This window comes from Neopsephotus bourkii, unplaced genomic scaffold, assembly GCF_033783945.1.
Source record: "Neopsephotus bourkii isolate Nb327-2 ecotype Australia unplaced genomic scaffold, CSIRO-AGI_Nbou_v1 NB_53, whole genome shotgun sequence".
NCBI lineage: Eukaryota > Metazoa > Chordata > Aves > Psittaciformes > Psittacidae > Neopsephotus > Neopsephotus bourkii.
The window spans coordinates 13,861,410-13,877,124 of record NW_026900570.1 but is presented as its reverse complement, the minus strand read 5'-3'; the positions used below and the strand labels follow the sequence as shown (position 1 = coordinate 13,877,124).

General features: G+C 40.3%; 1 non-coding gene across 1 annotated transcript; it reads right to left on the bottom strand.

Annotated features, from left to right (window-relative positions):
- Window positions 1–1,113: 1,113 nt before the first annotated feature.
- Window positions 1,114–1,187, bottom strand: TRNAN-GUU (transfer RNA asparagine (anticodon GUU)). The gene has a single exon. It is a non-coding gene; the product is annotated as a tRNA-Asn (tRNA).
- Between the last annotated feature and the right edge of the window lie 14,528 nt (window positions 1,188–15,715).

The following is a 15,715-nucleotide window of genomic DNA, read 5'->3' as shown; positions in this document are numbered from 1 at the left end:
TAAGAGGGCTATATCCTTTATTCAGAACAGTCGAGTTGAAAAGAGAGATCAGTGAAATACAACTTCACCGGGGAAGGGAGCATTTTTAATACGAATCCTGCTCTCTATAAACTGTAAATAGACCCTCGCAGAGCTGTCAGGAGCTGGTCTGGAAGGCAACCGGATTTCAAGCGGCCGGAACGCTCGTTATAATCAGCTCACGGGCTCGGATACGGCGAAGGTGCCAACTTCTAATTGATACGTTTAGGCGAAGCTTCCAACGTAATTGCTTTTAACATTCATTTATGCAAAGAGGCTTCGTGCGGACAGGGCGGGCCGGAGAGGCAGTGCTGCTGCCAGCAGGAAACGGGCCTGGAACCACCGGCGGGAGTGGGACAGGCGGCAGCTCCGAGGGTAGCGCTCCCGCCCGCCGGGCCCCACGGTCTGCTTCCCGCCGGGACGGAGGCTGGAGCGGCGCCGCTGCCGCCGTCCATCGCGGAGAGACGAAAGGTTGTGCGTGACGACCAAGAATGGCAGCGGCGACACCCCCACACAACAGTGGTTGCAACAATAATCGTTCTTGCTGATGGCGTTTACCCCCCGAGCAGAACTTCCAGCTCACGTTATCCGATGGCGGTAGCTGGGGTGCTGGAGCGCAGCAAACGCAGTGTCTCCTGGAGCAAACCCTGCTATCGCGCGGCGCCGTCATTAACAATTATTATGCAGCTCAAATACGGTATTTTCCTTTGCACCTTCCACCGCAGGACCTTAGGGTGAAGAAACTCCCGGAGGCTATCGCCTCTGCCCGCCCGCCGGAAGAGCGGCGCTCCGAGAGACCCCACCAGCGTGGAACGGGCTGGGGGAGTTCTACACCTCCCTCCCAGGAGGCAGGGACATAAACCCCACGCCGTGCCAGCCGGGACCATCTCGACCCATAGGCGCGAGTGGCCGCTGCAGCACGGCTGTTAACTACCAGGACTCAAGGCGGCGGGACCGGCCTCCTCCGCGTCTTGCTGAGCTCCCCGGCGGGGGCCCCCCTGCCAGAAACTCGCGGCGCCGGCACGGCCGCCAGCGCTAATCTCACATCCTCCCCGGCGAGCACGCACAGAAAGACGGCGAGCCAAAAGGCAAACCCGTCCCTGGGTGGGCTCGAACCACCAACCTTTCGGTTAACAGCCGAACGCGCTAACCGATTGCGCCACAGAGACTCCCTCTTAGCGCCGTCTCCGCCACGCCGCTGGTGTTATGCTGCTGCGCCAGCCTTGCCGTCTCCTCGCTACGGCGACCTGCGGGCCACCGTGTAAAGCCGGTCTCCCAAGTAACCATCCTTGAGACATGCCAAAAGAAAACTGAAGAAACAGTGAAACCGGCGGCTTTTCTCCTTTCTTCTTCTATCCAACATGAAAGGCTAATTCCTAAAATAATTGTTCAGAGCAGCGTCCTTTTACCAGGGAATAAATTAAGGAATCAGAGGTGAAAGTGCTTCTTCTTGGCTGCTGCTCATTCATCCATTACACGTGCAAACCAAAATGCAATTCCCAAATATCATTGCAAAATTGCCCTATTAATATATCTAAAAGGTAATTTAAGTGACTGCAGAGAGCAGTTAGACTGTTTAAAGCAGGCAGCAGCCCTCCCCGTGTAAGTAGGCAGATTATATCTACCTTTCTAGTGACTGAAAAGAGAACTGAAGAAAAGCTATCATTCTTCTTATCATTGTATCAAAATCTGCTTCCCACATGACCTTACAGTAAATCATTCAAGTGAAGAGTTTTCTCATCCAAACTTGAGCAAGTGTTTTCCCCTTTTTTTTTCATTGGCTGATACTGTTAGAATCTCTCTTGAGTCTTACAATATCGGTCACTTCATGTCCCTGTGGCTCCATGAAGCTCTACCTGATGGCTTTTCTGACCACTGAAAGCCACTGAGTGGAGCTGGGACACAGCACCCAAGGCACCAGGATGATGGGTACTGGCTCTTTCCCAAGAGAATGCTGATTATCTCCTGGTCTCTGCCCACCTCAGACCAAGAAGTCCCTGCTCACTCTCAAAACCAGAGAGTCTTGAGCAGCAGGAGTAAGAGCAAAAGAGTGTTACTCCAGCTGTCATATTTTGTACAATACCTTGTTCTTCAACCTTGATGTAAGACTTTGTTCCTCAGCCTAGTGAGTAAATTAAGCTGACTGTCCACATGCACTGTCCACAGCTCAGCCACTCGTTTTCCCAGTACTTTGAAAAGAGCTATGTAAATGTCAGTGTTATCACAGTACTGCTTTGTTTTACTGCTTATTGCTGATACTTTACTGACCAACATCTTTTAAAACAAGAAGGAGAAAGACAAGATATGCAAGCCCTCAGAAGTAATTAAAATAGTTATTTTAAAGATTGCTTTCTAGGGCATCATGCCCACTGTGTCATGTTTTCTTCAGCAGACCTCTGTTATTCTCAGACTCAGAAGAGCCAGTTCAGAGGCTGGGCCACTTCTGTTTTCTCTGTGTAGGAGGACAAGCAAACAGTCCTGTGACTTTATGCACAAGCAAAGGTATTTAGTGGAAATAGCAAGATTTAAGTCTGAAAAAAAGGTCTAGCCTGTAGACCAACAGAGAGATATTTGGGCATGGATTTTGAGCCCTGAAACATTTTACTTTTTATGCATTAATATTCCTGTTAGTTTTAACAAGTGTAAACTTGACTATTTTTAAAATCTGTGTCTAGCATCCAGCTCTCAAAAGGGACTTTGCTGATACTGAGCACAAGCTCTAACTCTGAGGTGTCTGGAGCACGGGATCTGGCATTAGACATTCAAGGCTGCCTATTCCATGTATTGGGACAGTGAGAGTGCTGCAGGTGGGGTTACAGAGTCACTTCAGCACCTTTCTTCTTAGCATTCTTCCTCACTTTCATTTAATTTCTTTAATTTAAAGTATTGTAAGGTAAAAATAAAAAGAACATGCACAACAGCAAATAATACCCCTTTGTCTCGAAACCCACAGATCAGCAAAAGATCTGATCATGGATGAGTTTTGCTGACTGTTGAAGCAGTAACCAGTGAGCCGTCTTACCAGAGAGCAACATTATCTATCACTACTCTGTAAATGGAAAAGATTAGCTATCTACCCTTAGGAGAAGGTTTCTGACTGTATCTTCAGTAGAAAGGAAGAGGCCAAGTGCTGTTTAAAGCATTCAGGAGCCAGAAAGGGCTGTTACTTCAGATTAACTGTCCTCTCTATCAGTGCTTTATTCTTTATAACCGCACAGTTCTCTTCCTTGGTACGCTGTTTCTTGTGGATCATATCTGTTTTTTTTTCCAATATCTAGTGTATATAATTTAAATACCATTACTGGATTCACTAATTATGGATTATATTTTTGCTTATATTTTTATAAAAACATACATGCAAGCAAAATGTTTCCATGTGAATATATGAAAATGTTATACTATGTAATGTATAACTATTTTTATATTTTATAATATTTAAATCTTGTATAACATTGTTGCATTGTTATTTTGAGATCCATGAACTTGCATGTTCATCATTATGATATCTGTGACCTTCTTCTGATACAGGTTTTAGTTCCTGATTGTCAGAGAAAGGACATTCTGGAACAGAACAGGGGGTGAAACTGGGTATTGTTTATGAGTTTTAGAAACATACCATTTATTCATCTTCTGTTCAGAAAAATAAGTCTTGTTATTCACTCAGAACTGTTCCTAAGATCAGTTCTGTAGCATATAACAGAAACAAAATAATTTTCCCACTTACACCACAGAATTACTCATTAACTAGTCTAGTTCTACAATTTCTCAAAGGAAAGAACCGTTTACCCCCCAACAAGCACATGTGCCTATGTTATTTATTATTCTGTGTGTCATTTTTGGTGAACTATTTGTCAGCTCTTGAGTTACAACTCAGCCCAAAGTACAAAACACAGTCCCCCAAACATTCAGAACTTCTGCTCCATTTCTGCCCCACTATATTTCTGATTGCCTACTTTGTAACAGAGGCCCATAAGTGCACAGCTTACTATCCAAAGAATTCTTGCGTTTTCCTCTGAAACATATGATTCTAGTCCTTACCAGAACAGAACACCAAAATAAATGGATAATTAATATAATTCAACAGTGCCATTAACATTAATAAAAGTAGAGAATAAGTTTTCCATGACAAAAGTTTTTTCTTTATGGAGCTGCAAGCATCAAACCATGGAAAGCATTATTCCTGAAGAAGGATTCAAAAGGCAGACATAGACAGGCTTTTTTGATCAGTTGCAAGACTTCTGTTCTTTTCATCCTTCAAATAAAATGCACTTGGAGGTGTTTGGGGGTTTTTATTCAGTTGTTTGCATACTGATTCACTGGTTTTCAGATACAAAGGTGTCTTACCATATTTTTTCTAAGACTTTATTAACTAAACACTTCTATTCTCATGTATAGGTTAAGTCAGAAAAGTACTGGATGTCCCTGCCTATGGGATCAGCTTACTTTAAAAGCAAAGAACAAGACTGAACAGTAGCATTTTACTGGCCTCTCCAGTTCACTTAGCTTTGGATTCTCTTATAATGCAAGTCACACAGAAGAAGGCTGGATGAAGAAATCCAGAAATCTCAGAGTGTTGCTAATGGCAGACTGTTGGGTAGCCTAAAAGTCAACCATTCTCTCAACCTCCATAACCACATTTACCAAAAGGAAATGGCATAAGCCGCCTGGTTCTGATCATGAAATGCATGGTTGCACTTGCCTCATGTTCAGGAAAGACAAAATTCGGTGTGTTGTTTCAGTGTGACAAAAACTGTAGGACAGCCATTGCTATTACCAGTAATTTGGAATATGAAGCTCTGGGGGGAAAAAACCAACCAAACACCACAAAATCAAACCAAATAGAGAGGGCTGAGAAGTGATCTTCAGATCTCTCCTGACAGAATATAAAGGGGAATTTTGCACCACAGTTCCCTGCAATCTATCTTTTTGAGTGACTGCTGAAAATGGTGTAATCATTATAGCAGTTTAATAGTTTACACACACAGGAAAAAACCCAACAAAAAACCCACCACCACCAACAAAAAGTTTTTAAGATACTGCTTCAAAAAAGTGAAAAGAAGGAAGTTTTACTGGTGCAAGAAGTAAGCATGCCAAGGATTATTCTCACATAGCACTTATTTATCTTGAGCACTTTCCATTATCATGGTAAGAAGGAGAGAAAATTCCTTGCAGGTTTTTTGAACTGCACCTACCTAAGAATGCTTAAGAGTTCTTAAAAAATAGTGAATATCATGAAAATAAGAATCTTATGCAACTGAACTCTAATGTTGTCTCTCCAGAATACACAGGAAAGCAAAGGAATTGTCAGCCTATGTTCTCAGGAGAAGCAACCTATTTTAGCATTTTCTGAAGACCAGGATTCAGATGTAAGTTCTAAACATAGGCCTTGGCTCAGAAAACCTATTCAGAGTAATACGAAAACATGTGTTAACATGTACAATCAAATTATTAGCATGGTATAACTATTTTCTTAAATAGCCTAAATTTAAGAAAAAAAGTGAAGGGCAAATTTTAGAGCAGACTCAAAATCACTGTTTGTTAAAAAATGACAAGAACACAAATTTTGTATCCTTAAAATGCTTGGGAAAACACATCTCCCTGAAATAGTCTCACCAGAAAACATCTGCCACTCTTTTAAAAGTTACTTCACAGGTGATCACAGTAGCCATATTTATATCTGTCCAAGTGCTAGAGTTAAGCCAGAACACTAATGTTTGAAGGAAAGGCAGTGAGAAAGGAGAGCACAGGTAAGCTTTGTGGATCCACTCCAGATATTTCCAAACAGGAATCTGACATGTTCCAGGCAGCAATCTTAAGCCTGTGCTGACAGGTTGTGTGGGCAGCGCCACTTCCGAATGCCTTTTTTTAATCAGACTGTTTCAAGGAGAGCAGGCATCACATTCAGGTATCAGTGCTCTTTTTAGGATGCATTTACATGCTTGAAATGTTCTTGCATTGCCTTCTAGAAGAGGTCTGTCTGAAAGATGACACAGGGGATCCAAAGAACCGTAGAGAAGCTATTATATTTTAGTTCTTCCAGCTACATTTATCACTGGCTAGCAGAAGATTAACAGAGGTCTCTTAATCCTAGAACTCTATCACCAAAATGGAGGGAGGTTATAACATCCCACCATGAAAACAAACGTCAATTCCTATTGTTATGGTTAGCTCCAGCAAAATTCTAACTTTCTCAACACCTCTGGTGTGAGAAAGCTTTTTCCATTGCTGTTCCCTGGCTGTCCCTTGCAGTGTGAGCAGCATCCTACAAGACCTCAGGATACCAAACATGTTGGTGGCCTGAACCTCCCATAAAACACTCCTTCTTGGAGTTATAATAGGAATTATATACAAGAGATATTATATACAAGAGATTGTTCTTGTTCCCCATAAGGATTATGTAAGAGATATTCAGAATGTTCTTGGTAATCTACAGCAGACAGAAACTAAAGGATACCTCTCTCCCTTGGTTATAACAAACCCCTTTTTTTCACATGGTCTCAAAAATAGACAGATGCTACAGTAATAGAGCCTAGATAAAAAACTAAGATCTCACTCACCTACAACTGAGAGAAAAAGTGAGGTTTATACCTATCCTGGTTGAAATAAGGGACAATATATTTCCAGTGTTCTATGAAACTTAATGATCACTTAGCATAGGCAGGAATTCATGTGCGTGCTGGAATATTTAAAGAAAAATTAAATTAAAAAGAAAAGCCTCCAAATTAAATATACCTATCCTAATGCCAAATCTTGGAAAGCATGAAGTAGAGGAAGAGAAGAGCATGGAGAGTAAAGAAAAGAGAGACAGATCAGGGATTAAAAAGAGAACAAAGAGGCACAAGAGGGAAACAAAAGGATAAAAAATCAGAAAAGTGAAAGGAAGTCTGAATTAGCTCATTTTTTTAGGCAGGCCATATCCCTGCTGCTTTCAGAGACTTTACAGTGGAAAGGGACCAACATATTTTTGCAGTTTCAACAGCTTGTGGTGAGACTGAACGCAAAAGGAGAACGTAGAGGGAACTGACCTCTCTCCTGTTGCTCCTGTCCTAATGGATGGTATAATCTCCACTACAGCAAAGGAACAGAGAAGGCACTTACTGAGTTACAGCTCCCTGTTCCCTCCTCCTCCTCTTGGCCCCCAGCTTCTCAGATCTTTCTATTAAACTTTTAATAGTGGGGACCCCCTCACTCAGGGCAGCACTGCAGTCATTCATTAGTGTCCACCTAGGGAACAAATAACTCTTTAGCTGCACTGTAGGTGTCCAGCTTGCTTTGTGCCTGGAGGGGGATTTGTAATCGAAACAGGGAAGTGCAGGAGCAAAGAGAAAAAACGGGCAATAATAACCCGTGAACTCGCCTTTCATTCAGGTAACACACAAGACACATGTTAATGATTTCAGCTTAAGTACCAGCCAGGGAACTAACGGTACACTAACTAAGCAGAAACCACCTGCAAGTGCCAGGATCTTCTTGGAGAAGGGACAGCAAGAAGCAACTTGCAAATTACCAGGGAATTATTTTGTGGTGTGCTTTACTGTTTTTCATTTGCGAAGTCCATTTATAGACTTCACCCAAATGGATCAACAAGCTAAGATTCTCCTCAGGTTTTGTATTTTAGCCTGTCTGTAGAGAGTATTTCTGTAACTGGATTAGGAGAACCCAGGAATATCAAGGCCGAATGTGCTGTGATTTCAGCAGCTGTGTTTCTAATGGGACTAGAATATCAGCCAGTTATGTGCTGTTATGCCTGGATCATTAAGATAATTTTAAAATACAAATTAATTAAAACATAGATGAATAGGAAATGGATTTTGCTTCCTATAATTTCTGTCAAAATGTATATGTGTAGAAAACCAAACAAGCAATCTTTATCTAAGCACTCTTCTGTATTTGCCCCTTTCAGGTTTTTGGTGACTACCAGCCACAGCAGGGTGAGGCAACCATTTGCCCATCTTTCTGGTAGCTGTGGATGAACACATCTGCCTGCAGCATATATGTAGAAGACAGCCAGAGAAATACAAGAGACGATCTCTTTAACAGAAATGAGGACTGCAATACCTTCAAGGACAATGTTTCCTTTTTCATCCCTAAATATTTGCAATCAATACAGCTTCAGTATTGCGCAAGCTAATCAATAATGCAGTGACAGTGAAAGAGATGTGAGGGTCTTTCTGGCAGCTACAAACGGGCAACGATGCTTTGATAGCTCCTACCGAGGATTTATCATTTCTTGGGTAATCTGCAGAACACTGTGGGGCATGAGAGTTTAATATACAATATGGCTATAGGAAGGGAACTGGACAGATGACTGCACTGTATCTTCATATGCTGCTGTATCTCATGTGCCACGGAAATCAAAGGTAAAATAAAAGCATGGTGCATGTTTGAAAGTGAATACAGTGTACAAAGAGTATTGTTTGGACATTTAATACAGCTAAGCTGGGCCATAAAAGGCAAGAGAGTGTAAGGGTGTTATAAGGAGCCACAATCCTGTTTTGTCATTTACCTTCAAAGGGACTTTATTATAAACTATTTTTTTATTAGACTATATTATAAGTTATTTCAGAGACGTACAGAAGCTAAATCTCCCTTTCCACATGCATGCAGTTCATTAATTGTGAATGAAATAAGAACAATTTGCTGTTAGATAAAGAATCACATGCAGTACTTAATAAATAGGAACAGAAGATGTCATGTCTCCAAAATTTAATGCATTTTGGTCAAAATCCCCCTGGCTCAAGTGACCAGAACATTTACTGAAATGTGCTACCGCTGGGGGAAGGGATCTTCTATTCAGACATCTCTGCTGCTACGCAGAATGCTGCCACTTACACACAGCATAATCCTCCCAGGAAAAGGAAATACAGGCTGTGCACAGCAGCATATTCTGACGATACCAAAGTCCTCCTCCTGCTCCTTGAGGCTGTGGAGCAGGGCCCTAATAATAAGACCAAGATCAGTCAGACAACACATAAAATCTCATCATTTCACCTGCCCAGGAACCCTCTAGGCCTTAAAGGACTAAAATTATTCCTTTTCCCTTCTTCTTTCTCACTTTTCTTTCATTACATAAAAGCCTTTCTAGATTTCTCCAAGTTTGTGTTGCAATTATTTACTACCTCTGAATAATTACTATACATATATGAAATTCTACTTTAAGAAAATATGGTATATTAATAAATACACACTGCAACATATCCCAATTGCTACTGAAGAGACTTATGATCATCCTGCATTATGACATGTTACAACTTTGTATTTTTCAATAGAACACAATCCAGCATTTTCAGGTTTTCATACAGCAAACAGTAATTATGGTATCATTAGCTTTTTACTGTTTTTTCACACTATATGTTAATACACTGTACATCTGCTCAATTTCCACAAATAACTACCTAAGTGTAAATAATAAATATGAAAACCATATGATTTTGTACAGTATATTTTTAAGTCTTATAGCCCTTTCTAGTCTTTTTCATTACATTAACTAGCTTTAACAAATTCTGCTAACACTCAGAGTCATTTAATAATTGCTTTCCTTACCTACCCATGAAACTGTTACTTCAGGGTTCTCAGATTTTTCTTTGTTGTGGTTTATTAAAACAAGCAAATAAACAAACCACCCAAAATCCCCAAAACAGGTGTGCATGAGTTTGTCAATGCACCTGGAAATTTTCAATCTTTTTTTAAAAAATAAGGTAATCAACACAACTGTACTGCTAAAATCAGTTAATTCCCAATTAAATTGTCAGGCAACCTTAAAATAGTTCATTTTCTGAAATTATTTCATTTGGCCTTAACTTAGGATTTTTTGAAGCTTCTGAAAATATTATGCCCAAACCCATCAAGCTAAAACATGTCAAATGAATTATGATATTAACAAAAAAAATTATGTTTATAGTATTTTACAAAGTACAGTATCCAGTTCAATGACACATAAGCAGATTTATAATAAAACTAGTCTCACAATACTACAGAACCCTTTAAAAACAGCATTTCTGCCATCTTCCACAGGCTTTTGCAGCTTGATAGGTACAGATAATGTGTATTTCATGCAGCCAATGATCATTAAAGACCCCCCGCACATTTCTCTTAAATTGCATAAATTGGAAAATTGTTCATTTCCTCTTCCTCCAGCTCTGTTTTCGTGTATGATGAATTTAGGGATGTTTTGCTGAGAATGGGCAAGAGATTATGCTACATACAGATATGCCTGATGAAAACAATTCAATGAATTAAAAATAACCATGGCCTGCAGCTGACCTTTCATATTAACCATATATCTGTGTATTTTTTACATGCCTTAACGATTATTAGAGTCTGGCTCAATGAAAATTACTGGAGAGTACAATATTTAGCATTTGTTTTATATTATTTACAATTTCAGTGTTGTATTTGCAGAGGTCTATAATCTCCATCCTGGAAATCTTACTTAGATGGATAATGCAATCTCGTGTCAATATTCTAAATGAGAGATTCAGGACTACTCTTTCATTATGATATAAAACCAAGATAAACGGGTAGACAAACTATATAGATCAACTTGGCAGTGGATGCCTCCTTACTGGAGACAATAAGTCTGCAATCTGTACAGATATCTGTTTATAGGCAGATGAACAAAGCAATGCTAAATCCAAAGTCTTGTCAAGGTCCAAGAGCTCTGCAATACTTCTGATGGAAATATATTACAATCAGCTCTACATTGCATGAACCTGCTCCTCCCTCAAGACAAAAAGTTCATGATCTCCAGCACCACTGTGTGCATAAACAGATTTTTCAATACTATGTTAATTCTAGGTAATACAAAGATCACAGACTAGGGGGTATTAAATGCAGGTTTACCTCTGTGAGGAAAAGGAATAGACATATATAATTTAAATCCTAAATCCAGTTTTTGACTAAAATTACCATAGAAATGTGTGTTTTGTTCATTTTGATATGAAGTAAATGGATAATCACAACTGTGAAAAAATACTTTTGTGGCTAGTAACATATTCAGTTTTGAAAATGAAAATACTTATCAAAGTATCCATAAGTATTTTAAATAAAAAATAAGACATATAAAAATGTGCTAGAATTATACACCTTTCTAGCTCAGAGCAGGTGCAACTATTGTCAACATCTTCCTCACTGGTACTTTTTCTTTTCAATTCAAAGGTTTGCATACAAGGCTTCTGTGAATGGATTTTTCAGCGTGTTCTGGATCTACCCTTATAAACACTCAAATAACTTTCTCCAACTCTGCTTCTAAAGCTTCTCATCCTAGTCAAGCTGCCCACATGTTTACAGAATTAAGCCCTCGGTATAGACGCAAATACACGTGGCTAAATGAGATTTGGCTACCTATCTCACAATGCGGCATTCTGTATCAGACAAAGCAACAAGGAAAGGTGGCATTCTCCTGTGTGAGCTGTAAGTACCAACCACCACACCACTTAATAGGCTTATTTTATTTACAGCATATATTTAAAGTCTTCAATGCAAGTTTCTTTCAAATGATGAAAGGCTGGTAAATTCTTAAAATATAATAATTAGCAGTGCAGCAGTTCTTTGATGGTCTGTAATTACCAAACTGTCCACTATTTGAGCGACAGCAGCAAAATACCACTCACCATTAGTTTATTTTTATTTATAACTTGTACTTTGGGTAAGAATCCATTAATTACAAGCAAAACAAATCGCTTACCCGAAACACTTCCCACAGAGGCTTTTTTTTTTACATGCATTAATCTAGCTGGGATATACATGACATTTTAAATGGAGGTTAAACTGATGTAAATAAATGCAATTATTTGAAAGCAAACAGGATTCAGTCATATTTATTTCTGCATGGGATTACCATATGTTTTCCCCTGACATGTATTGTGAACAAACACCGAACCACAGGAATCCAGAAGGCTGGAGAATTTAAAACTTCTTACTGACGTGAAATTTGACGATATGGCACTGTACTCTTAATTTTATGATTTGCCTAAGGTAACATCTTGTGTAACTGTTTTTAAAATAATTACCCATAGAACCGCCTAAGGTACAGGGATGGAGAAAGGTTTGAATTTCACAGAGCTTTCTGCTTTCCTAATAAAAAGGTATATTTGAGCCCCACACACCTGAGCCCTGCACACAGGAGAGCTGCTGATCCTGACATGGCAGCAGGGCCACAACATCCCCCCCACCCTGGGAGCATACCAGTATGGCCACCATTATGGGTCTCCCCTGGGGAAAACCACACCACGGGCAGCCTGCAGTGCCCACTGGCACTCACCCCACAGACCCTGACCCCATTCCAGGGACCTGTCTTCAGCCAAGCGCGTGACCACACCACAGCCCTCAACCACCTCAGTGTCCGCCATAGCAACAGTGCTCCTTCCTGCTCTTCTCCACAGGCACCATGTAATGTCACCCATCCCACTATTGCCCTTCCCTGCCTCACACCCACCTCCTGCCTCTGGGCCAGCTGCGCTCCACCTCCACTGACTGTTTTCTTCCAGTACTTTCATCAGAGTACTGCCTCCACCTGAGAAGAGCCACCTGGGCCTCTGCTCTGGCTCCTCGCAGCCATCGTGTGGCAGTGACTGCACCACCTCAAGCTCCTCTGAGAGGAGGCAGCAGTGGACAGCCTCATCCACACCCAACTCTTCTTCACCAGCCCCTCACACTGAGCAGCAGCCCCTCACAGCAGCCCCCTCTTGCCAGCACAGTTCCCAGTGCATCGGGCTGCCATGGCAGGGAAATGGCAGCGGCTGCCTGCAGACTCCAAGAGGCACATAGAGTGCTGCTGCAGCAGCCCAAAACCACCAGCTTGTGACATGAGAGTAAGTATTCTGTGCACATATATGTGCATGTGAACATAAATCATCTGTGCAATACCATTTCTTTGTATCTTTCTTACAAAAATTTGTCAATTTCTGTGTAAGCAAAACCTGGCTGTCACCAAGTAATGCAAAATGAAGTTACCCTGATATAAGGCCAGACCCACTTCAAAGGCAATAATCAAACAAAAAGACACGCCAAAATTAATAACCGCAATCTCACAACCTTGTAAAAAGGATTTGAATTTCAAAAGCGAATTTGTAAAGTTTTTGTTTGCTTTTCTCATACTCTGTGTCGCTTCAGTTTTGCTACTGTGGAGCAGCCCTCAATGCAGCTCTTTGAAACAAAGAAGAGTGAAAAATCACCGTACACCCGGGGCGATGCTGAGGAGCCGCCAAATTTTCATGCTGCAGGCACTGGGCAGCCCAATCCTGCTTCTGCTGCAGACAAAAAGGGAAGGGGGGTGCCAGCCGTGTCACTGGCAGCAAGATCAAGCTGCCCGCAGCAGCAAGGTTTCGCAAACCAGTTAGGTGGTATGATAAAGACTCTGGGACACAGTGATCTTATTGTACTCGGCAAGGACAAAAAAACCCACCCATTCAATGCACCAAGTCAGCCACTGTTTCTGCCTTTGCACAGGTCTTCTGGAGACTGTTTAAAATTATATATAAATATGAAATGTAAAATATGAGTTTGTATTTCAAATTAAAAAAAAAAAAGAATTACACTCTGCTGATTGCAGCTAATGTTCTATGCAACAAAACAAAAAAAAAAAGAGTATCAATAAAAACTAGTTAATAATATAAAAATATAAAGCCAAATAATTAACCTTCTATGCGCTGACCAGTGATCTTCACAATGTTTGTTTCAAAGAGCACAGTTAGGAGCAATTGCAAAAGGAACAACCTTTCTGTAATCAAACCAATGCAGGGACTTTGTTGCCTTCCAGCACCTTTAGGAAGGCATTGACTGTTCTTCCAACTTTTGTATCAATGCAGAGGCATAAGCATGACCCTGTCATATTCCTGCTCTGTTGCAGAGGTTACCCAGTGGGTAGGGGTGCTGGGCTCCCAGAAGCAGTTTCCTGTGAGGCTAAATCTCACATGTATGTGCAGCAGCATTACGGTGTAAGGGCTAGTCACAGACACAGTCTGGCCCATATAATCCGTTAACCCAGCCAGAGATCAATTCCTGGGAGAAGTCTATCCCAGTTTTTAAGAATGACTTTATCGCCAGCATTGTAAATCTAGCAATAAACTGTTGCGAAACTCTATCCTCCCTCACATTTAAAAGACCTTTGCAGAAAACAGATCTTGGGGGATAGGGAGGCACAGGGACATCTACCTCCAAATATTGTAAAGAGGAGCTTTTCTACCTGGGACTAAGTACACATTTTTGTATTTTTGACTATTTATGTAAGTAGAACATTTTTTGAATGTTATTTTTACCATTATTTGGATAAACCATAGCTTTGTACGGTCACTTCCAAACACATAGGCAGGAATATCTTTGTCATAGTTACATATGATCGTCAGGCATACATATTTATAACTCTCCATTTCCTTGTATGCTTCACACAAATAGATGCTCAGTGCTTGTCATGTTACGTGTCTTTCAGATAGCAAGAACAAAAGAAAACCAGCAAAGAAATAACACAAAAAATCCTTTTAAAAATCTAAGCTCAAAATGTAAAATATAATGTTCAGGCATTTATTGGTAACAACCACAAAGTTGAAGGCAGTGAGATTAAGCTATGTTTTGCTTTCCTCATGCTTATGAATACAGTATGATAGGTGCCATGTGAATGGGGGGAAAATTATTTAAATTTAACATTATTCTTTGGGTAAGTATATTTTGTACTGATAGAATAATTAAAAAAGCAGTCAGTTTTACCTTTATAATGAAATTCTAGTGTGTAGGAGCTCTAGTGAGAGGCTAACCTCCATTTCTTTGCTCCAGTTACATGAACCCGGCCAGGGTCGCAAGCAGTTATATATACCCTGTCATATGGCACAAGGGTCAGTATCTACTAATTCCAGTGGCTACTGTTACAATATTCAACCACCAAAAGTTTCAGATCAGTAGTTGAAAGTTTGAGACATTTATGAGTGAGAACAGAGGCTCCTAATTTAAAACGTGTGTGACCTTAATATAGCATTTGGGGGTTCAGAATGTTCTTACGTACTTTGCCTAATTCCACAGTTTTACAATACCCCCTCACTTCCAGTCGTAAAACTATGGATTGATTTACCTTATCTGTAAATTATGAAGAATAGCTCTCTGATGAAAGCAAATTTCCATGACTATTTGAAGCAGTAACAGGCCAAATAGTTTTCCTTAATGCAAAAGCAGAATAAAAAGAACCCGTGTCTACCCCTTAATTCCAGCCATGAGTTAGCATTTTTCACAGATGTGTATATTTCTCATAAAGTACTATAAATCAGAATGATTCTGTACTTGTCAATGATAGCTCTGTTTATGTAAAATAATCTTATAACAGGACACCAGAATAATCTATCTTAATCAAAGACAGATTTATATCCATACGGTCCAGTTATTCACAGACTGCAACAAAACATATAAAAATGTAGATCTGACACCGCTTTAAGTCTTGCATACACAATTGCCTTCTTCATGTGTGATATAAGAATGAAAAACTACCACCTACTCCTGCTCCCACTGAAATCAGGGACACATTTCTATCTACATCACTCACAGCTGGATGACAGATCAAAACTTGGTGTCCAGCTTTGAAAAGCTACTTAAAAACAGGTATCATATGTATTTGGCTAACTCTGATTTTTCCACAACTTATTGGGAATATCACTTTATTCATAATTAGCCCAAAGAATTAAAACAAAACTCAGAAAAGTATGGACATGCACAG